Source organism: Andrena cerasifolii, chromosome 3 (assembly GCF_050908995.1).
Source record: "Andrena cerasifolii isolate SP2316 chromosome 3, iyAndCera1_principal, whole genome shotgun sequence".
NCBI classification, from domain to species: Eukaryota; Metazoa; Arthropoda; class Insecta; order Hymenoptera; family Andrenidae; genus Andrena; species Andrena cerasifolii.
In genome coordinates, this window is record NC_135120.1 from 7,500,806 (window position 1) to 7,514,495 (window position 13,690).

A 13,690-nucleotide genomic window follows, 5' to 3' on the forward strand; every position below is an offset into this window, starting at 1 on the left:
GTGTCTGAAGAGCGAGAGAGAGGAAGGTAAAGGGAGGTCACTCCAGAGATAGCCGAGAGATGACACCACCGCACCCACACGATCCAATATAGGGGCAACTGCACTCGTGCAGGTGTAACCGTGCCACACACCGTCACCCTCTGCCCTCTCCCCTGTTGCCTTTCTCTCAATCTTCGCGACTGCCTTCCCCACCTCCGAATCACCGTCTTCTGGATCTTTTCCTATCTCACTCCGGCGTTTCTGTTTCGCGTTACGTGCCCGCCGACGTTCGGTTACGAGAGAGTCCAACCGGGCGATCCCCCGTCACCTCCTCCTCTCGTGTTTGCTTTGGGAGCAGGAGCGCGAGTACGAATACAATTGCAATTACAATTACGATTACACGGGATTGACCTGTCGCCCGCTAGTGTGCATGCGCATGCCGGCAACGTCGCAAATCCACGCTTCCCCTCTCCGCCTCCCCTCCCTCGACCATTCGACTCCCGCGGTTCCGTCTAGCTCTCTTCCTCACGCCCGCTCGCTTACCCGTTCTGCCTGTCTTCGTTACGCGATACGTGCACTAGCCGGCGTCGGTCTCCTCTCTGCGCAATACTGTCGCCGCGCCGCCGTTGCGAACGCGCGCGCGATGCACTGTCGTCATCACCTTCGTTCGCGATGTTAAGCCGCGTATTCACCTGCGCATTCGCCCCGAATGTGCATTCGGCGCGCACCGATTTTTTGCTCGTCCGGTGTTCGGCGCGTGTTCGGGGCGCGGCGCGCATTCGGGCCGATCCGCTTGTTGGCGGTCCATCAAAGCGCGCATTCGGGTCCGAACAATACCATGAAAAGGACGCCGCAAATTTCACTCAACCCCGAACGCGCGCCGAATGCGCGCCGAATGCGCGCTGAGCTCCGAACGGGCAAAAAATCGGTGCGCGCCGAATGCACATTCGGGGCGAATGCGCAGGTGAATACGCGGCTTTAGGTCACACAGCAACTTGGGAAGCAGATTAGACGTCTTTCTTTTATGCACGGTGTTTCGTTACCGGCGATCGTGCCTTGAGGGGTGAATTGAGCGCGTCGCTCGCTGAATTCCAACCCCGAGGTTCTCACGAGCACCGAGCCACCCAGATTTTCGTCGAAGACGAAATCGGTGCATCTTGCGCCGAGGCACGCTCGAAAACGAAACACTGTCGCTTTCCAAGGACGAGCGCGCTCGCCCGACAAAGTTCGCTAATGTTGAGCGATTAATGGCGCAACCGAAGCGACACATAATTATCGAGTTAAGGAGCATTGAGATAATTTAAGTGTTATTTTTAAGTCCCGCTATCGCTCGTACGATGTTTGCATTTCACGACTCTCCTGATTAATGCCCACCGATCGGCCGAACGGGTTGCCCGGCATAGCCGGGGGAGAGATTAGACAATACACGCGCAACAGCGGCTCCTCCATGCTAATTTATTCAACTTTCCACGCTCGATCGATTCGACCGTTGCTAGACTCCGGCTATCTCGTTCGCTCGCTTTCCCAGTATTCTTCCTCTAATCGTAGTAGGTCATTGAATATAATTACAGCGGGTAGGATACCGTTGTTGATACCGACATTATTTTCTGCGTTTTATCGCCGGATCGTAGCTGACGAGCCCGGCACGATCCCTCCTATATAAATAGCTGACACAGGAGGAAGCGCATGTATAAAAAGACGCTCGGCGACTGCTCAAAGCGATCGAGTCCCCGACGGTCAAGGTGCTTGGAATCTTTTAACATTTAAATCGCACGAAATCACGGGGACGCGCGCACTTAAATATGCGCGCCGATCGTCGCCGCGTCCTTTTCACGCGCGTATTCTTCTGCTTCTGGAACGTTCCGATGAGGTAACGCGTTATCCCACCGGATATGAGGAACTCCAGAAATAGATTATTTCTATAATCACGTAGACTTTGTTACACCAGAAACGGAGTAGGGTTAGTGATACACGACAGTGGCAAAAATAGGTTTACGCTTTGGTGAGTGGACAAAGTTCAGCGTAGATCTCTCTTACGAAATCTGAATTTTAATCGAGGGAATTGTGAAGGAAGAAGTGGATCATATAAATAAACATACGCGAGGTCGTTTTCATCGTGATATATATATATAAAAAAAGAATTATATATATATATTCTTTTTTTATATATATATATATATATTCTTTTCACTCCTCTATGAAAGGGAGTGCATTTAGTAGGTATATGCGACACGCACTCGTATTTATTTGACGGGTTATTGAACGATCGGGTGTAAACAAAAATAAAATTTTCTCGCACGCACGTGCGCATATATAGTACCTCTCTATTTAGCCTCCCCGCGTTGAGATGCCATGTCCAGGGGACGTTCTCATGGTGAATTTCCAATATCAAGCCCGTACCGATCGCCAGCCTGCCCATACACTACAGCCCGATTCACCGGATCCACCTCGCGGCTTAATATCACCGCTTGTCGGACGTTAGCATAAGCAAACATGGGGTTGAAATAGCGACGCGCCGCGCTTCAATAGCCGGTCCATCGATAAGTAGAAGAATGAAAAAGAAGACCGTTCAAACATCCATGGCACCCGCAAAAAAAAAGGATTCCCTCTCGGCCAGATTTCTCTTTCATGTTAAACCATCAATTAACGTTTCAGAATCGTATAAACAGAGTATAAACAAAACCCCAGAAAAAACTTCGAGAAAGTAAAAGAATTACGCCAAGCACATGAAATCAAATAAATCACAAATTGAAGATGATAATAATTAGCATATAAGAAAAGTTGTGAAATCAAAATGAGCTGCAAGTACTAAAGATGCTTTCCAACTGTGCTTAAGATGACACAGCTACATGTACACAGCTGAAATACTGTGTTCATACATTCCATTACCTATGTCGCGGACATTTTAATAGTGCGAAGATAAAATGTAACATCTAGACATTTGCCTAGATGTCCGCGGTCTGGAAGTCGAATACTTGGCGTGGCCAGGCAAGGTATTCTCAGATCATCAATACGCATACCTTCCCTCTCGCAGGCTTTCACATAATTTGTCGATTTAAAACTCTGACAATATGAGGACATTTTCATTATATTGCGTTTTAAAATTATTCTAAGATTTATTTGATTTCATGTACTTGGCGTAATTTTTTTACTTTTTCGAAGTTTTTTATGGGGATCTCACTTCTTTTTACAAAGATAATTTGCATAGGGAATGACTTCATATAATTTTTAATATTAATATCTTCTATTTTTTGTGATTTATTTGATAATACTCTTTTTCGTCCTCGACTTTTTTATGTTTGTACTTGGCGTATTTTTTTTTATTTTTTTTGAGGTTTTTTATGGGGATATCACTTCTTCTTACAAAGATAATTTGCATAGGGAATGACTTTAGATAATTTTTAATATTATATTTATTATTATCTTCTATTTTTTGTGATTTATTTGATAATACTCTTTTTCGTCCTCGACTTTTTTATGATTGTACTTGGCGAATTTTTTTTTTTAAGTTTTTTATAGGGATCTCACTTCTTTTTACAAAGATAATTTGCATAGGGAATGACTTCAGATAATTATTAATATTATAACTTACAAATTATCACGGGACAGAATTAAGGACAAATCCAGTCACAGCATCATTTTACGCTTCGATTATCTACATATACATAAAATCCTCAGTTTACTTACAAACAAAAAAACAGCTTGATGATATTCAAATATGTCGCAATTCAAATTTCGGCAACTTACCTTGTGTTTGAGACTGCATTTTGGTTGCAATTCAGTGGTACAACGATAAATATATGTAAAAACACGTTATAACTTGGTTACAACTTGACGGTAAGCTGTCAAAATTTAGAGTAGATTGCACAGTGAAGATAGCGATTGACGAACGAAACATGTGTTAGTTTCTTTTTGGCTGAAGGTGTACGCGTAACGCGTACACGTATTATACTGACGAAAAATTTCTTGAACAAGAAGAATCAGAAGAAAAATCTTACCGTTTCTGACAGATCCATGGGACGATATTACGATATCTCTGTCATGCATGGACCAACTTTATTGAATTTCAGCTTATTCGAAAGCTTATATGCGGTTTACATAAGAAAAATGCCTTTAAATTAAAAAAATATTGCAGGCGCGATGAGATATTAATGAAATAAGTTTCAGGTTAGGTTGGAATAGCCGTGCGACGAGTAAACGATAGCGGTAGCGACAGTCGACGTATACATGGTGTCTTTCATGTACTTGGCGTCGAGACGCTGCCGCGTCTCTAGATAATGTGAAGCAACGTTTATTGATAATCTTTACTGTGACCCTCGCCCCAGAAATTTCGTCCACCCGTAAATTTCACCCGAAATACAGTAGACCCATATTCTTTCGTTTGGCGAAGGATTTTATTCCGCCGGAGTTTGCACACGCTCGCGGGGCAAGACGCGACGAGGAACGCCCTCCCTGACGGAAGATAACAGGCAAGAAGGGGAGTTTCGATTGGTCGCAGATAGAGAGAAGCGGTCGGTGGCGAAGTTGCGGGTGTATTGTGCCGGATGAAATTAAACCGGATTTCACGGGGGATTAAATGGTATTTCACGACCCCGCGGGGGTATGCGCGCGCGCCACGCAGTGGCCCACCCCCCTGTTTTGAATTTGGGCGTGAATGTGACAGTTGGTTTATACGATTTTCGGATTGATGGGCTCGCCGCGTGGAATGCCAGGAAATGACGAAAATAATTATTATCCGCGTTCGTGTCGCCCGCGTCCCGCGCTCTGTCGGTGTGCGTGTAAACGCGGTCGTCTGATACGCCACCGCGGAACTTTCGACCGTTGGATATTAACTGGACGCGGAATCATTGGACCCCCCGTTGCCCGCGTGCCCGTCCGTGGCCACCGAATTGGCAAAACCCGAATTCACTTGTTCCGCCGATAAAAATTCACCGTCCATAGAGAACAACACACCCCCCTCTATAATATCGAGCATCGCCCCCGCGTGTCACTGACTCGGGCTGCGATACTCGCGCGTTGCTAGATTTAACCGTCATTGTTAATTTCTTCCCCCAATCGCACCTCTGAAAAGCAGCATTTGCGCGATTCGCTTCGATGGCCTGGTTTCAACTGTAGGGTAGTAACACTTTGACTTTGGGATACGCTTATGCAAAAACTATTACAGTTATAAGAATTTTTTTTTAGGGAAAAGTTACTTACTTATCTGACATTATTTGAGGCAGAACAGTTTCGCTGTTAGGTGAGTGTCCTAATTTCAGCTCATTTCCCCATTTCTGCTCATTTCGTATTTTTATTATTATTGTAAGCGTTACGTTTGTACTATAGTTGCAACAAAATAATTCTAAATTATTTGAACATTTACGCGAGTGTTGCGCGAGCTTGGGGCTAATCAAAGTGCAGCGTAAGCAACGAAAAACTTTTTAAATGAGAGAATTATTTAATAACAAAAACAGATACCGTGTTGTGCTCTGGATGTAGATTTTCTTACTATATTTAATTTTTTTAAGTAGAAAACAGGTGATTAGGTTTAGGGTCAAGTGAATCACCGTCATGTCCGCATTTCTACTCACCAAAATTTAGTAACATAATCTCACAATTCAATATATGCTGTAACCCCTATGCCTATTCGAAAGCGTTTTATTTTTTGTTAATCATTATTTTATGCTTTATTGTTGTGTCATAAAAGATCTGCATAAAAGATGTAACTTATTTTAACCTGAAAAGGCAACTTATTATGTGAGCAGAAATTGGTACAAATGCTGAGTAGAAATAAGTACATCGCTATTTTTCGTGAGCAGAAATACAGACATTTAGAGTATTGTGTAAAATTTATCACAGAGGCGCTAGTTGCGAAAATATGAAGACTGAGTTTTTGTTACAATTTTTTAAAGAACTATAATAAAGATTTTAAGATATTTCATAAATTTAGTTTCATTCTTAAAACACTGTACTTTAACAAAAAAATTACAAAGTTTAAAAAAAATATTCTGAAACCGTGGTTTTTTACGTTTCAATTTTGGGTATTTTTGACCCAATTTTGTTACAATATGGGGTGCGCCGCCCGTCGGGTTGATTACAAATTACTAATAGTTAAGCATCTTGAAATATCTTTCTTAAATAGTTTCTGAATTGGTTCATTTATTATTAAAGAATTAACTCCGCAAATTTTGATCACAAACAAATTTTTTACACCTTATTTATGACGAGTCTTGAATGAGCAGAAATTGGGACATTCACCTTATGTCAAGTAGTATTCTGGTTATTAATAAAAAATGATAAGCGGAGAAAGTGTTACAACCGTCCCTGACCCCGGGTCGGTTGTAACACTGCACGGAGTCGATAGTAGCACAAATTTAACCTTAAAAAATTAAAATATTTATTGATTTTAATTATAATAATGAATGAAAAAAAGGAAAATTTATAACCAATTATGCGGTGTTGCCATTATGTCAGAAATAGAAAACGTTTTGGCTGGTGCATTCGTCATGTGATCAATTCTTACATTCAGTACATTGCTACATTCAGTATATTGCACCCATTTTTTATTTGGTTTGCTTGTGCTGTGCTATAGGATTCCATGCAAACAAGACAATATTATTAATCTTCTTTGTCACTATTTGGTTCTGTCGCGATACAACCGACCCCGACTGCCGATGTTACAATCGCCCCCGACCAGGTTTTTGAACTTAAATTATAAATTTTGACTAACGAGACGTATAAAAGTGATAAATAACGATCAGTATTACTTTAAAAATGGCCAAATTAAATATTAAAAAATAAAGAAAACACGTATTTGCAAAGGGAGTATTTATATTACAATTTTAAGTCAGTAAGGAAAACTCACTTTAAATAAAACTGTTTATTTGGTACTTTATTTAATTCCCTTTTAAGTGGTTTCTAATACAATTGTTTAATCGTTCGTCATCGAGTCGATTACGACGATTAGGGATGGGATCAAGTTCAATACGTACTCATGAATCCGAGTCAGTTCCAATACAAAAGTTTCACTTCATGGGATTCGAGTACTACTCATAAGAGTCAGCTTCCGAAAGAGACCGTGATTTTCGGGAATTTTTTGTGGATTCTCTACTGTATATTTCTTTTACAACTATTCGCTTATTTTAAAAGTATATATATGTAGCAACTCTCAGTAATTTTGTTATAGAAAAATATTAAGAAATGAACGAATAACAGCCATTCTCGCGGACGCTGTTTTGATAAAGGCGCTGCACGGTGAGCAAGTTTTGTCTGAGCCGGATCAGCTAAAATTAAAAATTCAAAAACTTTCTGTTAATATATGGTTGAATTCAGTAGATGAACGAAGGTTTTCTCAAAAAGTTGGTTTTTGACAAAATGGCGGCCGTGTGACGCAAACCACGCTTTTCCGATGTCTGAGTCGTTCGTTTTTCGTTAATTAAAAATACAGTTTTTGTTAAAATAAAAAATCCTTCCGTCATCTACTAGTCTTTGGTATATAGAAGAAGTCTGCCAAAGTTTAGGCCAATCGATACAGTGTTTTCCGAAATATCTTGCTCACCGATACAACACAGCTTTCGCGAGAATGGCTGTTATTCGTTCATTTCTTAATGTTTTTCTATAACAAAATTACTGAGAGTTGCTGCTTATATATACTTCTAAAATAAGCGAATAGTTGTAATAAAATATACAGTAGATACTCCACAGAAAATTCTTGAAAATCGCGTTCTTTTTCGAAAGCTGACTAGGCATAACCCCTTAAGGAGTCATGCTAAGTCAGCAGGAGGCCGAAAAAAGGGTGGTCTTTGGAAATTTTTTACTCAAAAGCTATAACACATTTCTCAAAAAATCTTTTTTCATTTCAAGGATTGCATCTAGTACCGTGCATCGTAATTTTTTTATTTAAAAATATTTATTAATAACTAAGTTATTGTTCATCACTCGAAGGTTCTCTGAAAAAAAGGCTTCTGCGGTGACCACTGCTGCCCGAAAGTCGATCGTCTAAAATAAAAAATTCAAAAGAATTTACTTATTATATTATATTATCTAGTATTTGAACGAAGGATTTTTCGAAATATTGATTTGGGAAAACAATGCCTGATGTTTAAAGTAAAGTTTCATTTTTATCATAAATCGTGCCTGATTTTCGCCAATTAAAAGAAAACTAAGCATCGGATAAAAAAAGCCTTCGTTTAAATACTAGACAATATAATATAATAAGTGAATTCTTTTGAATTTTTTATTTTAGAAGATCGGCTTTCGAGCAGAAGTGGTCACCGCAGAAGCCTTGTATTTTAGGGAACCTTCGGGTGATGGACAATAACTTAGTTATTAATAAATATTTTTAAATAAAAAAATTACGATGCACAGTACTAGATGCAATCCTTAAAAGGAAAAAAGATTTTCTGAGAAAAGTGTTATAGCTTTTGAGTAAAAAATTTCCAAAGACCACCCTTTTTTCGGCCTGCTGACTGAGCCTGACCCCTTAAGCGGCTGCCTAAACCAGACTGTCTTATGTCACTAGTACCCCGCTCCGCTGCTCTAAAGACCAAAACACTAAAAAAATTCCGTATGAATACTTGCGCCTTAGAATCCATTACCCGAAAGAATTGAAACGCAACAAAAGGCGCAGGCAGACATTGCCGTGGAGATGCGCAGTCAGCGCCGCGGAGCAACGCCGCGGCTGGTGGCGAGCGGCGCATCGCCGTAAGCAATCCATCAGCTTCGGCTGACCAGTGCCAATAATTTACGATTATCGATCCAGCCGTGGCGCTCAAATTTGCTAATTACGCAATAATTATACGGCCCGCATTAGATTCCCGGACTACGTCGCGCGACCGGCCCCCCCTCCCCCCGGCAGAATAATTGTCCGCGTTCGCCCGTGGTCCAGGCGTATCGAACGGGACGATACCAAGTCGGGCTCGTCGCTGTCAATAGTTCATAGTCAGGTCGCGACGCGAATTAATTGACCCGGCACGGCGCAGCACCTGCGGGACGATCGAATGCCCCCGTTTTGCCTATAGTTCCGCAGCTAGCTTTTGCGAACGGGAAACGCGCGAGCGCTCGTTCGTGTGCACGCGCGCGTACACGCGGCCGGGCGCGTTGCGCTCGATCGCACGCGCGCGCAGGAGAGAACGAGCCCCCCACCCCTGGGCTCTTGCGTTCGTTCGGCTCGTTCCACGGTGCACACGACGCGATGGGCACACGATGGACACGATGCTCGTTCACTGTGCGCACCGAATCTTCCCCGTGATATGCATTACGCGCCAGCTTATGCGCTATTAATAACTTTGTAATAACGTTGACTCGCGTCAACCATCCCGGTTCGTCGCGCACGCCTCGGCTGCAGCACGAGTGCCTCGGATTCGGTTCGTCGGACGGCGAACGCTGCCCCTCCGCTATTACGCCCCTCGAGTGTTCTGTATCTGTTGGTCGATTGTTCGTTTAGGGGGAGTCAAGTTTTATTCGACTGATGAAGGGGCAGCTTTCTATATTGGGAATGAAGAGCTGGTCGCTCGAAATCGCCAGCAGCTTAGTCCAGCTTGTTATCGAATCGATACGAATTTCAGCCTTGAAAGTCCCGGTCTCGATAAGCCCAGCTTTCCAAAAATAATGCGCGACTATCTGCGAGTTTCGTTAAGTATAGTAGATTTGTCGAAAGGAACCGGGGAAATTACGACTTCTTTACCTCGAGTCCTCCCCAAGTGTGATTTTCGTTTCCCCCACCGTGGGTGGTTCGTAATCGCCGGCCGGCAGGTGCCTCCGCGCTTATCGGGTCCCTTTGAGTACACCCGCGATATATTGTCAGGCTGGTAGGAGCGTGGTTGCCGCGCGTGTGTCTTCATTTAGCGCGGCGATAATCGCTCGGCAGTTATCGCTGGTGCGTGTGCATATAACTGCGTGGCGCGGTAGGTAATGCGCGTCACGCGTATCAGCCTCTTCGCGTCGTTTGCCGCGCGATACGCCGCCGCCCGTAATGAGATTACTTAATTACGATGTCCGAGCGGCCGACTTTTCGCTGGCGGGGGTAGGCGCGCACAGTGCCTGCACCCTCGCGTGCCGCGCAATTAAATCTCGCGCGCCCGCGAAATTAAAAAGCGATCCGGCCGCTGCCCGCCCAATTACCTCCGCTCTGGACTTATCGTTGTCCCGTTAAGCGCCGCGTAAACCGAGCCCGCGAGCGCTGGCCGCGGAGCGGAGCGGGGATTTTCATGGCAACCGTCGAGAGCAGCTCCTGGCTGTACTTCCGAAAGGGACCGGTGGCCGATCGAGATGAAACTTGGTGGGTATTACGAGGGGTGTGGGAAGACCCCAAATATAAAATTTTAGCTTCGGCAAGTAATGCGTCAAAAAGAAATTGTTTTGTAAATTAACATAGTAAAAATTATGATTTCGTGCTTCGTTCATACGTTCTATAACAAAAATATTTACCTATTCTTCTTTTCATTTGTAAGAGATCTTAACAATATAAATGAATAAAACACGAGTATATCGTTTAGAAATGTTAAGAAAAGGCATACTCGTGTTTTATTCATTTATACTTTTAAGATCTCTTACACATTATGGTAAACATGCATTTAAACACAATTTTTGTATTTTAAATATTAAGTCACATTGTACTCTGTACACGCCCAGTGTGACGTATACGTCACATCTAGAAAATCATATTTTCACTGGCTATTTTGGGATATATTATGGGATTGATAACTATTTTATGTATTGAAAATTGATTCTTATATGAAAATGTTATTTCTAAAACACTACTTTAAAAATTGTACAAATTACGTATTAAAAACCGAAACATAATTATTTTGAGGGCAAAAAGATATCTTACGCACCACCAGGAATTAAATCCATGCCTTGAAATTATTTTCAGATTTTTGGATAACACAATGTAAGTGTTTGAAGCAACTTGAAAATCTGGATTAATTCTTTGCGATCGGTCTAACCTCACATGAACATAAACATTTGGTAGTCTATGCGAGCTTTGTATTAAAACATTTAACAGTAAAATTGGTGGTATTTGATACTCATATTAGTTCTTCAATTGACATTTGCATTTATTTTCTCGAATTGAAAAATTTACTTTTGTGCTTTTAACCATAAAATCGTGAAATTTCCCCACTGTGCAACGTCCAAAAAAAATTAACAATAATTTTTTATTAATTTTTCGGAAACTAATAAATACCCGAAGCTACAATTTCAGATTTAGGGTCCACACCCCCTCCCCCCCCCCCACCCCAAACTTCATCTCGATCGGCTACCGGTCCATTTCTGGATAATATCCCAGCTCGTCTCTAATGCACGCGTTCCTTTCTGTTTCAGGTAAGTCAGTGTGGGGTAACGGTACACCATAGCCGCCGCCTATCTTGCCCGACTCCCTGTCTGATTAAGCGAGCGAATGCACGCGCATGCGGCGGTGGTAAGGATACAATGGAACAGTAAATTCGGTCTTTAAATGAAGGCGTTAACTGTGACAGGAAGATCGAGAACCGTTCGAGGTGTCCTGTTTTTACCGTCTCGTGCACTCGTCAATGGCATCAATGGAAACCGAGCGAGAGATTACGTACAATATATGCTGCTCTGTTTACCAGTGTTTGTTTGCCCACGTTTTTTCGAAGGCGATTGTTTGGACCCTCGAAACTAAGGCTGCTCGAGTACTCGAATATTCGAGTAGCTTGAAATTCGGACCGAGCCGAGACTGGGTTTACGAGCCGAGACGAATACTCGAAAAAAGCGATCGGCTCGAAAGAACCGAGTAGCTCGAAGAAAACCGAGAACTCGAATTTTTTCGAGCGGCTCGAAGAGAACCGAGCGAGCCAAAAGAACCGAGCAGTCCGGGTATGTCAAGTAGTTTGAAGCTTGAATGTTTCGAATATTTTAGAATACATATGTTTATCTACTGGATAATGGTTCGTAATAATGTGAGTAATTAAAATGTAAACTGCAAATGAACATATTCTCTGACTATTGAAAATAATTTTTCGCGTATATTATTATTATTATTATTATTATTATTTCATAACGGGTATAACCCTTTAAATACATCAATTGCAAAAAACATGATAAGAAATAATTAATATATAATTATAATAATAATAATAATAATAATAATAATAAGAAGAAGAAGAAGAAGAAGAAGAAGAAGAAAAACTTACTACTAGGTTACAAGTCGTTGCTTACGCTTACAAATATATACATATATACAAAGTAACTAGATCCAGATGACCGATATTGGTCCTGTACCGTATTGCATAGAATATGTATGATTTAATAATATTTCTTAAAAATGGTTCATGGTTACCCAGTAGAGACACATTCAAGCTTCAAACTATTCGACGTACCCGGACTGCTCGGTTCTTTCGGCCCACTCGTTTTTTTCGGGCCGCTCGGAATAATTCGAGTTCTCGGTTCTATTCGAGCTACTCGGTTCTTTCGAGCCGCTCGGTTTTTTCGAGTACTCGGCTCGGTTCGGTTCTTCGAGCCGGGTCAGACTCGACTCGCTTTTTTCGAGTACTCGCACGCCTCTACTCGAAACCTGTTTACCTTGACACTTCGGGTGACTCGGCCCGCTTCCTTATTTCGCTTCCACTAGCGCCCGGTATGAGTGGTCAGCGAAATAGAGGAGTGGGTCAGCTCGGCCGGGCGTTAAAGTAAACAAACTTCGGGCTCGCGACAATGGGCTCGAAAAAAGGTGGGGAAATAAACGGGCGAGCTTCTTGGGGTCGTAAGAAGTGTCTCGCTCTTCGCACCTCTCGCTCACCTCCCATTGATACCATTGAAGGATGCACGGCAGCTTAAAGTGGAACGACTTTAAGACGGACCCGTCGCACAGTGGGACGGATCGACACTTAAGTAGGCATTTACTTCATTTTTTACATATTTCATCATTTAGTGACTACTGGCTTTAAATTACAGAACTTAGATACTGATTTTATATAAAAAAAATATTTTTTTGTGAAAATAGACACATTCATCTGGATTAGCCAGGCATAATGAGCTGGGGTACATTTCGTGACCCCCCAGAGTTTACTGCCGGAAAGTTTTTAAGCGATACACACAGGGCCGGCGGTACCCATTATGCAAGTTGTGCCCCGCATAAGGGCGCCAGCCGAAGGGGCGCTACAAAACTATAACGCACACTTAATAATAAAGGAATCCAACACCCACATAAACAGAATGTAATTCTGTTTTTTATTGTACTTCGTAAAGACAAACATATTAAATAGAAAACAGGTGCCAAAATTTTGGGGCGCCGAAAATTGTCTTGCATAAGGGCGGCAACCATCCTCCCGCCGGCCCTGGATACACAAACACACAAATAGGGTACACCAACCAGTGAATGACCGAATTGTTGAATCTCTGGACCTTTGCGATTAATACTTGAATATATTTATGTATAACAACAAAATCACTGTTGAAATTGCATTTAAATTTAGATGAAACCTTTGAACACGTTTTTCACGAAACGTCAATTTTTCACATGGCGCAGGTAAAATCTCAAAATCTATCGAACCGATTGCTTTATAAATTGAACTGCTTATTCCACACACCTGTGCCTCTGGCCGGTACTACAACCAAGTATTTCCGTTGAGTCGAACCTACATTTAAAATCGAAAATAGCACAGAAAACACAGCCGAAATACATTGATTCTTGTATTTTGCCCGCCATTTCGTTAATTTCAAGGATAAATCATTTATTCTAGTTCGGGCCATAGCGACAGTCATACTGATC

General features: G+C 42.1%; 1 protein-coding gene across 3 annotated transcripts in view; it reads left to right on the forward strand.

The window, feature by feature from the left end:
* Mam (neurogenic protein mastermind) overlaps positions 1–13,690 on the forward strand; it is a 292,981-nt gene that overhangs the window by 59,954 nt on the left and 219,337 nt on the right. The window lies entirely within an intron of this gene.